A 12,220-nucleotide genomic window follows, 5' to 3' on the forward strand; every position below is an offset into this window, starting at 1 on the left:
AGATGCAAAAATGCAAACTAAAACGAGTTAGATATATACACGGCTGAGAAATTGGACATCTGAAAGGAAAATTTCTAGGTTGAGTTCACGGCATTGCTTTGTTTTTTAAGGCTAGGGCAGGTTACTTGCGAAGTCAGTGTTTGTGGGGAAATATTAAAAAATTATCGCATATGCGTGGTCTCCGGAGAAGAAACAGAAACTATGCGGCGCCAAGTGTTAGAACGCGATGGCATCCATCAAAATCTACATGTGGGAAATATTCGGCTTTTAGAATCCCTAAGATTTTATGGTAGCACCGAGGAAGTTAATTTAAAAGGATGGGAGGCCACGAAAAGATTATTAGAATGCTGGTGTGTGAAATGCGGATGGGGAAGTTTTGCCTAGGGCAATTACCACCTGTAGGCGAAAAAATATTTTGTGCCTAATTACTTTTTTGTGCCTGCCCTAAGCAGGGCTCGTATTAAACCAATAATTTAAAGCATAGGTATATAATTGCTTTTTGATAAGAAGTCACGTCATCTCCCCGCTTCAAAAGGAAACCAATAGCGATCATTATCATCAATCACCATCATCCAGAATACCAGTTCCACTACAATGGTACAGGTGGGCCATCGGCCCACTTAACTTTCCTGAGTGTACACGTTAGATTAATGCTTTCTTTTGGTTGTGGGTTGTTGCCATCGCCTCTCGGAATAGTTGGAGTAATGGGGCCTCTTTTACAGCCAAGTTTGATTCCTCTCTCAACAATGGTTTTATTGCCGTGAGCACACCCGACCCCCGCGAGCAAAAATAGCCAAGGCCTACCTCACCGAGAGCATGCATCAGTCTTATCAGACATACTGCATAGAGCTCAAAGTTTGTTCAAGGAAACCACAAAACAATCATCGAAACCACATTGTAGATGACAAGGCGTCTGTCGTCAAAGGGACTACCACTGCATATGGTCCCTGTATATATTATTACGTGGCGGAATAATGATGGACGCACCATGATTGATGAGGTGATGCTTTAATGGGCATCAGCCATCTTGGCGCGAGCACGGCACCATCACACGATGTGCTTCATCTTCTTCGAAGGTGGACAAACACGGCGGTATGTGTAGTTGTCCACTTCGGGTCCTCCTCATGACAAAATTATGTTTAGAGACTATATTTCAGCGCAGGGCAGCCTAAGCCGAACACGAAAGAGAGGACCGGTAATATATGAGATATATTAGATTATATGACGAGAACTCCAAGTCCAAGAAAGGTGATGTGCGCAGAGTGATAACCATGCAGATGGGGCGCTGTGAGCAAGCGACGTGAGCAAACGTGTGGTGTATCGGCTCCGCCGATTTTCGGCTGGGTCCGCGGTCCAAATCATTCTACGCAAGATAAACTATCATCGAACGATCCGGAACATGGAGCGGAACAACTGGATACTAAAGGTGTCTAGGTGGGACCATTTTGTACGAATTTGCAGCCGTTTTTGGCCGACCACGAGGGAGCCGCCGCGGCGACGCCGACGCCCGGCCTGGCGAAATCGGCCTTCCTAGGACAAAATGGCAACTTCCGCGCTCCAATCACGCAGTTACGACCCTGAAGCGATGTCGTGGACCTCGGTCCCCACCAACGGTGACCAAAATTCGATGATGTTTCCGAAAGTTTGGAGTCAAGCTTTACTTCAAGCGGCTGAACGCCGCTCCCAGAACAAAGGCCAGATGACGACTTCCGACGTCGCCCCAGGCATGGGCTCGTCGGTCGCAAAAGTGAACGCTTCAGTGACGCGCGCCACAGGAAGCAAGGAAAAGCTGTCCACGAAGTAGAATCAGCGCCCAATGCCGAAACCGGCTCCCGAAGACTACGTAATAGTCATCACACCCAGGCAGCGTGTTTCTCTTCACGTGGCGTTCACAGAAACCGGCTGCGGCACCGCTATCTCAGCGTACCTTGGGCCGTAACGGGCCCGCGCCATCTCCGCTCGGCCATCACGAGACCAAAACATCATACTTGTGCATACCCCGGCGGTGACCGGCTCATCGGGGACTTTGCTGTAAATACCGAGAAGGGATCGGTCCCGCTCCATGGTTACGTCAGGCAAGACGGCGGCAACACGTGCTCCAGAGTGATCGTGGTCCGTAACACGGATACTACGGAATCTCTTCAACATCGAGTGTGCTGCCCTGCCGGCACCATCGTTGAAATCCGAAAATTCGGAACATCAAAAAAGGCACTCATTACCTTCGCGGGTAAGGAGAAGCCCCCTTACGTGCATTATGACAACATCTCCGTCTCTGTGGAAACCTATTACAAAAAAATTCACCCGCATTTCCCCGAAGGGGAGCATGGGGAAGTGCGGATGCACGGGTGATGCGAACGAACTCTTTTTGGCCAATCGCCCTAAGTGGGTATGTGGTGGGGTCGCTTTTGCACTTAACTCTTCTTGGCCAATCGCCCTAAGTGGGTATATGGTGCGGACGGACGGACGGTGGTGGACGCGTGATGCAGGGTCGCTTAAGAAGTGCATTCGCACTTAAAACTATCCCGGCCTGCATCCAGTGTGGGGTCGTCGGGCATCGAGCGGATGCATGTCCAAACCTGCAGCCGAACACGTGTGGACTCTGCGGACTCCAAGCTCCGCTAGTGGAGGGGAGCGGGCCCCTGACAACTGTGTTCCCCGGTGTTCTGTGTGCGGTGGCGCCCATGTCACCAACTCCTGTGACTGTGTGGCGAAATTGCGAAAACCCAAGATAGCCCCCCAACAGGCGGGAAAAAGAAAATAATGCCCAAGAAAAAAAGCCGCCATCTTGGGCAACCCCATGACCAGCCTCGAAAAAAAAACCTCTAACATCGAAAAGCCACCTACTGGAGGTTGTGGAAAGCGACTGTCCACGGCGTCACCATGACATGGCGGCCTGGAGAAACGAACGGCGGAGACGCGTGGCGAGAGCAGGGCCTGGGTCAACGCCGTGAAAAACGGACGCCAGGTAAGCGATTCGGATGGGGCTGCTTCCTCTTCTTCCCTTCTCTTTCCCGTCCCAAGGGCGCTGAGCGCCGAGCAAGATCAAATAGCAGCACTCAGGGACCAAAAACAGGTGCTGCTAAAGAAAATTAACGAATTAGAATCCAAAATCAAGCAGTCCCCTTCTCCCACCTCCCCTCCCGCGGCTGACGTAATGGAAAGTGAGCTCGTGGCGCAAGAAGTGGCAACAAGCGCGGAGGCTGCATTCGAGGCTCGTTTTGACGCCCAATTCCGCGCAATAGACGTTCGATTCGCCGCCATGGCAAACCAAATCTCACTGATGGTAAACACCATCTTCCATTGGAAGAGACAATCCCCGCGATCATTCCCAAGCAAATCACGCATTCCTTGCGCCCCTCTCGCAGGACCGTCGGTCCCTATAAGGATGTATCCGGCCGCGCTGTCAAAGCTTCTAGACGCCTCACAGAGGCAGATGATGATGACAGCTGCTCGCTCTCCTCTATAGAGGACACCCCCCTCACTGCGAGTGCTGGCTCCGGAGGGGCGTCGGTACAATCCTGCCTCAACCTAACGGACCATGGCCATCAGCCCTACGATCATGCGCTCCCGAAGAACCAATTCGTCCACTCCTGTTCAACTTGTCCACTGGAACTGTCGATGCTTCCGCTCCCGCGCAAAGCGGGCGAATCTCCGACTTTTCCTTTCACCTCTCAACTCGCTTCCGGCGGTGGTTGCCCTCCGGGAGGCAGGAAGCGGCGCCACCCTTTCGAACTACATCACCTTCCAACAGGACCCCTCTTGCTGCGTATGTGTGCATAAAAATTATACAGCTAATTTAGTCGACGTGGAACTTTAAACTGAATATTCGTATCTGATGATGAAAATTATTCCGTTCAAGAAACAAGATGTACCACTCCACATACTCAACGTCTACTGTCTCCCCCGACTAAAAATGTAACTTTCGCAGCACTCCTTAGCCGCGCTCTAAAGGCTGCGGGGAGGGAGCCCCTGGTGATTGTGGGCGATTTAAACCCCCACAACACTCTCTGGGGGTACGTGCGTGAGGAGAACCGGGGACGCAAGATAGCAGAACTTGCGTCTACGCTGGGCCTGACTCTCCACACCGACCCTGCATATCCAACGCGGGTGGGTAACTCCATGACCCGGGATACGTGTACAGATCTTACCTTTACCAAAAATATTACACACGCAGACTGGGCCAACACCGAGGAAACCCTCCGTTGTGACCACTGCCTTATCAATACCATCGTAAAGACTAAACCATTCGCACGGCCCCACGCAAAAGCTCGGCTCCCCGACTGGAATAAGTTCCGGTAAAGTTACATCAATTCGGCCTATATTCACGAACAAGGATAACACGCATGGGAACAAGGATTGGTTACATACCTTTATTTGGTGGAAATCGGAATTCAGCTCTCGGATGCAACGCTGGAGGTGGACAACCACTTTCTGTATATCTGGGAGGCGCTGCACACCTCTCCCGCAGATCGCGCCGCCAAAAAGCGTAACAGAAAGCTTAATGTTCGTATCGCAGAGCTCACCCAGTGAGCGGCAGAGTACGCGGTCCATCTCACCAACTCGAACTGGGTGGACAGCTGTAGCACGGCGACCAGACAAATGTCTAGCCGGAGCACGTGGCGCATCTTCTACGCCCTAATTGACCCGACTCAAACCCGCGCCGAGACACAAAAACATCTCCTACGAGCTATTTAGAGCTTCGATAGAGATACCTCAAAATTAGCGTGCAAACTACGCTACCATTATCTGCACTCAGCAGGAGCACCGAGGGCCCGCGTACTCGTATGCAGGTTCCGAGAACGCGGAGCTGGATCAGCTGTTGCAGCTGCATGACCTGAAGGCGGCCCTAGCTAAAATGAAACGAGGAACAGCACCAGGCCGGGACAAAAAAACTGTGAAACTGCTTGCCAATCTTCCGGACCCCGCCCATGAGACCCTCCCCGCTTTCATCAACTCGATCTGGCTTGGTGAGGCACCCCTCCCAATCGAATGGAAACCGCCCTGGTAACTTTTATTCCGAAAGCCAGCAAAGCCATAAACACAGACAACCTCCGCCTCATCTCCATGTTGCGGGAGACCACGGTGCGGGACAGGCTGCCTCGGTTTCTGGAAAACCAAAATGCATTCGCAGACACCATCTTCGGTTTCCACCCGCACCGGTCCGCGCAGGGTGTTCTGCTTCAACTCGACCGAGAAATTCTCAACCCTGTCGAACACCCCCTCAACGATAAGGCCATACTCGCCCTAGAGTTGCAGGGTGCTTTCTAAAACGTAACACGCCAAATTATCCTGCAACATCTCTCCCAGACGGACTGTGCACATAACACCTTTCGGTATATCAAGCAATTTCTCTCGGATCGTCATTCTTTCATCCGAATACAAGACGGATAACACGGACCCTATCAACAGGAAACGAGAGGAACCCCACAGGGCGCGGTCCTGTCGCCGTTACTTTTCAATCTGGCTATGATGAAACTTCCGGCTCAGCTGGCGAAGGTCGAATGCGTCCAGCATGCGCTGTACTCAGACGACATTACCATCTAGGCCAAACACGGATCGGTTGGAGACATTGAGGCCAACTCGCAGCAAGCGGCGGAAATTGTGGACGCTTACGCCCGCCGCTGCGGTCTTCAATGCTCCCCGTCGAAATTCGCTTTGTGCACATTCGCCAGTCGCCTACGTGCACCATAACACAATGGAATTCTCCATGGCCAGCGGCCCGTTGCCCGAACACGATGAGATTAGAGTACTTGGACTCTTTATCCAAAAACATCAACGGGAAGATACAACAATAGCCCAACTGCGTAAGGTGGGGGACCAGGTGGGCCGGATGGTCCGCCGGGTTTCAAACCAACACGGGAATTACGGTGATAAAATGTTTTATTTTTCATTCTTTCTCCGCTTTTTGTTCTCCACTTTCTTTCTTAAAAAGTTCTTTATCTGTTTAAATGGCCTACTGCATCCTCCGCTTTGCTTTCTTTGGCATTCTTGGCTGCCAATTCTTTTTTCTGTAATATTTCAACGACCCCTCATTTCCCATTCTGACTCGTTACATGCATAGCGAGGGTCTCTGTACGGGCAGTCTTGGTACCATAGGTAGATTAAGAGCTTTCAACGCTGTTCCACCACTCTTTACAGGTCGTAGACGCTCGGGTCACGCCCCGGGGTTAAAAAAGAAGGTCTCCCTCACCCCGAGTAGTCCGAGTGGCGATGGCTACAACCCCAAAGCGGAGACAACAAATTCTTAACTATGAAAACCCAAGAATGGGGAGGGGAAAACACCCTCTCCGGTAGCGTAGTGGTCATCGCACCAGACGTGTATTCTGGAGGTCGTGAGCTGGGATCCCACCCTGCGGGCATTTTTTCTCCACTTTCTTTCTTGTAAAACTTTTTTATCTGTTTCAATGACCTACCCCGTCCTCTTATTTGCTTTTCTTGGCATTCTTGGCTGCCAATCCTTATTTCTATATAATTGAACGAGCCCCTCATTTTCCACTGTGGATCACTATATGTCTATATATGTATATAAATATATATATATATATATATATATATATATATATATAGAAAATCAGGGTTGGCAGTAAAGAAAACCTCCGAAAGCAAAGGGGAGGTTGTGGTGGATCATAGAAAGAGATGAAGAGTTTTTTGAGTCAAAAAGAAAGTGGTGAAAAAATCCCCGCCGAGTGGGATCCGAACCCACGACCTCCAGAATACCGGTCTGGTGCGAATACCCGAGAAAGTTCTGGAGAAACAGCCCTGCCGGTAGCGTAGTGGTTATCGCACCAGACCGGTATTCTGGTATTACCCGAGAAAGTGCTGGGGAAACAGCCCCGCCGGTAGCGTAGTGGTTATCGCACAGACCGGTATTCTGGAGGTCGCGGGTTCGGATCCTACCCGGCGGGCATTTTTTTCACCACTTTCTTTTCGAATAAAAAAATTCTTCATCTCTTTCTATGACCCACCACAAGCTCCCCTTAGCTTTCCGAGGTTTTCTTGCCTGCCAACCCTTATTTTATGTCTTATTTCACAATATATACCCGAGAAAGTTCTGGGGAAACAGCCCCGCCGGTAGCGTAGTGGTTATCGCACCAGACCGGTATTCTGGTATTACCCGAGAAAGTGCTGGGGAAACAGCCCCGCCGGTAGTGTAGTGGTTATCGCCCAGACCGGTATTCTTTAGGTCGCGGGTTCGGATCCCACCCGGCGGGCATTTTTTCACCACTTTCTTTTCGAATAAAAAAATTCTACATCTCTTTCTATGACCCACCACAACCTCCCCTTTGCTTTCCGAGGTTTTCTTGCCTGCCAACATATAAAAGTAGAGTCCGACGCAAGTCTCAAAAAACAAAAACAAACATGTTTACTAACGTTTCGACTGGTGGTCCAGTCTTCATCGGAGTAATATTTACAGTACACTGCAGAACGCTTTTATAGGTGCGTGTAGAGAGAGGAAGTTGCGCTACAGTGCGCCCTCTTTAAAAGAAATCATACGTCATCATTCAGCAAAACAAGAAAAAACGCAAGACATACACGTGAGAGGGAATGCACTGCGCTCCCTCTTTTTTGGGAGAAAAGGTGCGCTACAATGCACCCTGTTTAGAAGTTTTTATTGGCAAGTGGTACAACAAAGAGAAAAGAAAAATGCAAAGGGACGTCTAGGAAGGAGGAAAATTGGCGCCTCTCCTCATGGGAATTAACAGAAGAAGCGGGGGCGGGGAAGAGAAAGGAATAAAGGCGGCAGAACGTTATAAGGAAGTGGGGAACGCGCGTCAGCACGTCATCGCTTTTCGTCTTAGGAATGTGTCAACATAATAAGCGGGGGGGGGGGAAAAGCGGCAGAACGAGATAAGGAACTCGGGAGCACGCGTGAGCACGCCTTCGCTTGTCGTCTTAGGAATGTGTCACGTGAAGCCGGCGCTATGTGGCTCAGCCGGCGCTAAGAGGCTAAGTGAGTGAACCTGGAGAGATGAAGCCGGCGCTGGTATGCCTAAAAAGAGGATTGGTCACGCAAGAAGCGAACGGAAGAAAGGCGAGTAATTATTGTGGCAAACATGTCAGCGCGCCCACGCCTTCGTTCAACCCAGAGGATGCGGTTTTGAACTTAAATATGAGATATGATTCGCGAACTTCGCGTGCGTGGTTGCTGTTGAAATTGAATTCAATTATTGTTACCTTCAAATTATTAAATGAATGACCCGGGATTTCGACGTGACGGGACAAAGGAAGGTTAGGAAGAGACTTGGCGTGTGCCCTATGATTGTTGAACCTTAATCTGAAAGCGTTCGCCGTCTGGCCAATACATTGCAGGTGGCAGGTATTGCACTCGAGCAGGTAAACTATGTTGGCGCTGTCACAGTTAAAATTTCCCTTCAGTTTTACAGAGAAGTGCGAGGCGGTGCTAGAGGCGATTTTTGTTTTCGTCATGTGGGGGCATACCTGACAACGAGGCTTGTTGCACGGCCCACAACCGGTCACTGGTGAATGGCTGAGCCTCGAAGATGTCAGAATGTCGCGCAGGATTTTGTTTCGCCTATAGACAACACGTGGTGGTTCGGAAAATGCTAGTCGAGGAGTTTGACTTAATATGTTGTGATGCTTTCGAAGTATGCCAGAAACATTCGGCACAGATGAGGAGTGAGTGAGAACTAGGTTATTTGAAGGGCGTCGGTCGGCTGGCTTCCTGGAGTTAAGGAGTTCATTGCGGCTCAGCGCTCCTTTTCGGCGAATGGAATAGTCAATTAATTGGAGCGGGTACTTTTGTTTGAGCAGATCGTTTTTCAGTCCCTCACAGTTGGAAAGAAAATCTGTTTCTTTGGAGCATATCCGGCGGAAGCGGTGCGCTTGACTGTAGGGTATGCCCGTTTTCCAGTGCGCAATGTGACTACTTTGAAAATGCCAATATTGATGGGAGTCCGTCGGTTTTCGCTAAAGGGTGGTCTCTAATTTGTTCTGCGAGACAGATACCGTCACGTCGAGGAAGTTGATGCTGGTAGCGGAAAACTGGTGTGAGAAAGAAATGTTAGGGTGGACCGCGTTAAACTCGGCTATAATTCTTAGGAGACTGCATTCTCCGTGTGGCCAAATCAGAAAGACATCATCAATGAAGCGCTTGTAAAAAAATGGCTTCAAGTCGACCCTTGCAAGAAACTCCTCCTCGAGAACTGCCATGAAAATATTTGCATAATTTGGTCCTATCCTTGTGCCCGTGGATGTACCACTGACTTGAACATAGTGTTTGCCATTGAACTCGAAATTGTTTAGCTCTAGAAATAATCTCAGTAATAAGGCCAATGTGGAATTCTCAACGGGCTCAGGCTCCCGCGATTCACTGTAAGCGTGGATCACCGCTTGTATTCCATCAAAGTGGGGAATATTGGTATATAGTGACGTGACGTCCATGGTGACAAGCAGACAGCCACTGGGAATCTCAAGGTCTAATATTTCAGAGAGAAAGTGGTTGGTATCTCGTATGTATGAAGGAAAGTTAGGGGGAATTTTGTTGATTAAGTTGTCGACATAGATGGAAATATTTTCGGTAACCGTGCCTATGCCAGATACGATTGGGCGACCAGGGACATGTGCCTTGTGAATTTTGGGCAAAAGATAGAACCTGACTGCTATTGGGCTGAGTGGTATCAGAGAACGCACCGTCGTTTTGTCTATTTCTTTGGCCTCCAGTAGTGCTTCGAGGTTTTCCTTGACAATTTCTTTATATTGAAAACTTGGATCAGATTGAAGAATTTTGTAAAAGGATGTGTCGGATAATTGCCGGTCTGCTTCTTTGATGTAATCATCTCGATTCATTATCACTATTGCTCCATCTTTATCAGCGGGCTTGATTAAAATTTCGTGGCGACATGCCAACTTCTCAAGTGATTCTTTCTCGTTAATTGAAAGGTTGGGTCTAAAAGGCGTCTGCTTTTTATAGGCTTCAAGCACGTCATGTTGTACTGCTCTAATATATAGATCTAGACATTTTTCGCGCTGAGTCGGTGGCGTCCAGTGCTTGGAGCTGGGTAAAGAGCTGGCATTGTCCGTGTTAAGGCGCCCATGAAAGAATTCACGCAATCTCATTTTGCGAGCGAAATTGTCTAAATCTTTAAGAAGCTGGAATTCGCTGAAACCTCCCGCTGCTGGACAAAAACTTAGGCCTTTGGATAGTGTGCGAACTTCGATCTGTCAGCACAACACCGGACAAGTTCACTAAATTACTGGTGGGGAAGTCACTCTTCTCGGTCATTTTGGAGGATGATGGCATAGGAGGGGGTAATTCAAATTGCTTCGGAGGAGGGACCCTGTCGCGAGACATTTGTTTAGACTTCATCGTGGCTATTGAAGAATTTTTCTTGAGTTCAAAGACTGCTAGAGAATCAGATTCATGTTTGGTGAGAAGAGGCACCAAAGTCGATTCTTGCTCATGCACAGATTAAACTTCCGATTTGTAGTGATCTAAAACAATACTGGTTAATTCTAGGGATGCAGAAGTTAGGACATTTTTCCATCTGGCTTGGTTATGAGGGGACAATTCAGACGTAGCGGGTTCTAATTTAAAACAGGAGACCTTTCGGAACAGCAGATTCATTCAAATAGTGGGTGAGTGAGGTGACGTGCAATTCAAAGCGAATGCGTTTTTCTGGCAATTTTCGAGCATTTTGGAAGTTCCTAGACACGGCTAAAGGAGCAGATTTACCAGTGTGTAAGATGGGAAGTCAATTTTGGCGGTTGCTTGTTGAGGGCTCAGCATCGCTGTTCCGAAGGTTGTAGCGGCGGGGGCTAGGCTGGGGTCTGTGCGGAGCCGATGGCTGGGGTAGACGGCCGACGGCTGGAGCCGATGGCGTGTGTCTCTGTGGAACCGATGGCGTCCTATTATGTCGGGGGGAGTCCTGGGTTGTCTGGCTCCGTGGATCAGCTGAAGCGAAGCTGCACCACGTAGTATCCTCGCTGGGTCTTCGAAAGCATTTTTTCACCACTTTCTTTTCGACTCAAAAAATTTTTCATCTCCTTCTATGACCCACCACAACCTCCCCTTTGCTTTCCGAGGTTTTTTTGTCTGCCAACCCTTATTTTCTGTCTTATTTCACGGAGCCCCTCATTTCTTATTTTCTGATTCGCTACATGCTTAGCGAGGGCCTCTGTTGTGGCAGTCTTGGTGCCAAAGTGAGCTTAAGAGGGTTCAACGCTGGTCGACCACTCTCGACATGTCGTAGACACTCGAGGCACGGCCCGGGGGTTAAAAAGAAGGTCCCCTTCACCCCGAGTAGTCCGAGTGGCGCTGGCAACCCCCCCCCCAAGTGCAGGAAACCAAAATACCTTAATATAAATACCCGAGAAAGTGCTGGGGAAACAGCCCCGCCGGTAGCGTAGTGGTTAACGCACCAGACCGGTATTCTGGAGGTCGTGGGTTCGGATCCCACACGGCGGGCATTTTGTCACCACTTTCTTTTCGACTCAAAAAATTCTTCATCTCTTTCTATGACCCACCACAACCTCCCCTTTGCTTTCCGAGGTTTTCTTGACTGCCAACCCTTATTTTCTGTCTTATTTCACGGAGCCCCTCATTTCCCATTTTCTGATTGGCTTTATATTTATATATATATATATATATATATATATATACCCGTCACCAAAGAGAATGTGCACTGCGCGCCTTCCACCGTTCTCGATGGACGGTGGCACTTTACTGGGAACAGAACCTTACTAATTTACAACTCACAACGAAGTAGCGAAAAAAATGTTCGCTGCGGGATAACTCAACTGCAAAAGCATTGTACGTGTTACCCTGAGGTCATGCGACTGATTCCAGTTTCATATTACTGCAACATTTACTCGACTTTTCTTTCTGTATTCTTTTGTAACACAGAAATAACAGTTACCTCAGTTAGTTGTACAAAGCACCTTCAAGTAACCGAGAAGCACTTTTAATCATGGCTGCTTGTTTGTTGTGTGTTCGTATGGTATCTCTCGTCCAATTTGTTCTGTTTCCGAAAAAAAAGAATGCCAGGGATCGGCTCCAGAAGCCCGGAAACGCTATGCGCTTACCCCAACGTCTTACCACATTCCACTTGGCAAGCCGCTGGGCAAGCAAATGACCCTCTGCGTGTCACGCCGTTTTCAGGGGGCGGCGCCAGTTGACCGGAATGTAAACCTTTGTAAATTGAAACCGTCGCCGCAGCCGAAAAAATTTCCGGCCACGATAGCTCAGTGGAAGGAGCACCTA

At 49.1% G+C, this 12,220-nt stretch overlaps 1 pseudogene; it reads left to right on the plus strand.

The window, feature by feature from the left end:
- The first annotated feature begins 1,540 nt into the window (after positions 1-1,540).
- On the plus strand, positions 1,541-5,008 carry LOC144160690 (uncharacterized; annotated as a pseudogene).
- The last annotated feature ends 7,212 nt before the right edge of the window (positions 5,009-12,220 follow it).

This window comes from Haemaphysalis longicornis, unplaced genomic scaffold (genome assembly GCF_048455015.1).
Source record: "Haemaphysalis longicornis isolate Haplotype H1 unplaced genomic scaffold, Haemaphysalis longicornis Haplotype H1 scaffold_11, whole genome shotgun sequence".
Lineage (NCBI taxonomy): Eukaryota > Metazoa > Arthropoda > Arachnida > Ixodida > Ixodidae > Haemaphysalis > Haemaphysalis longicornis.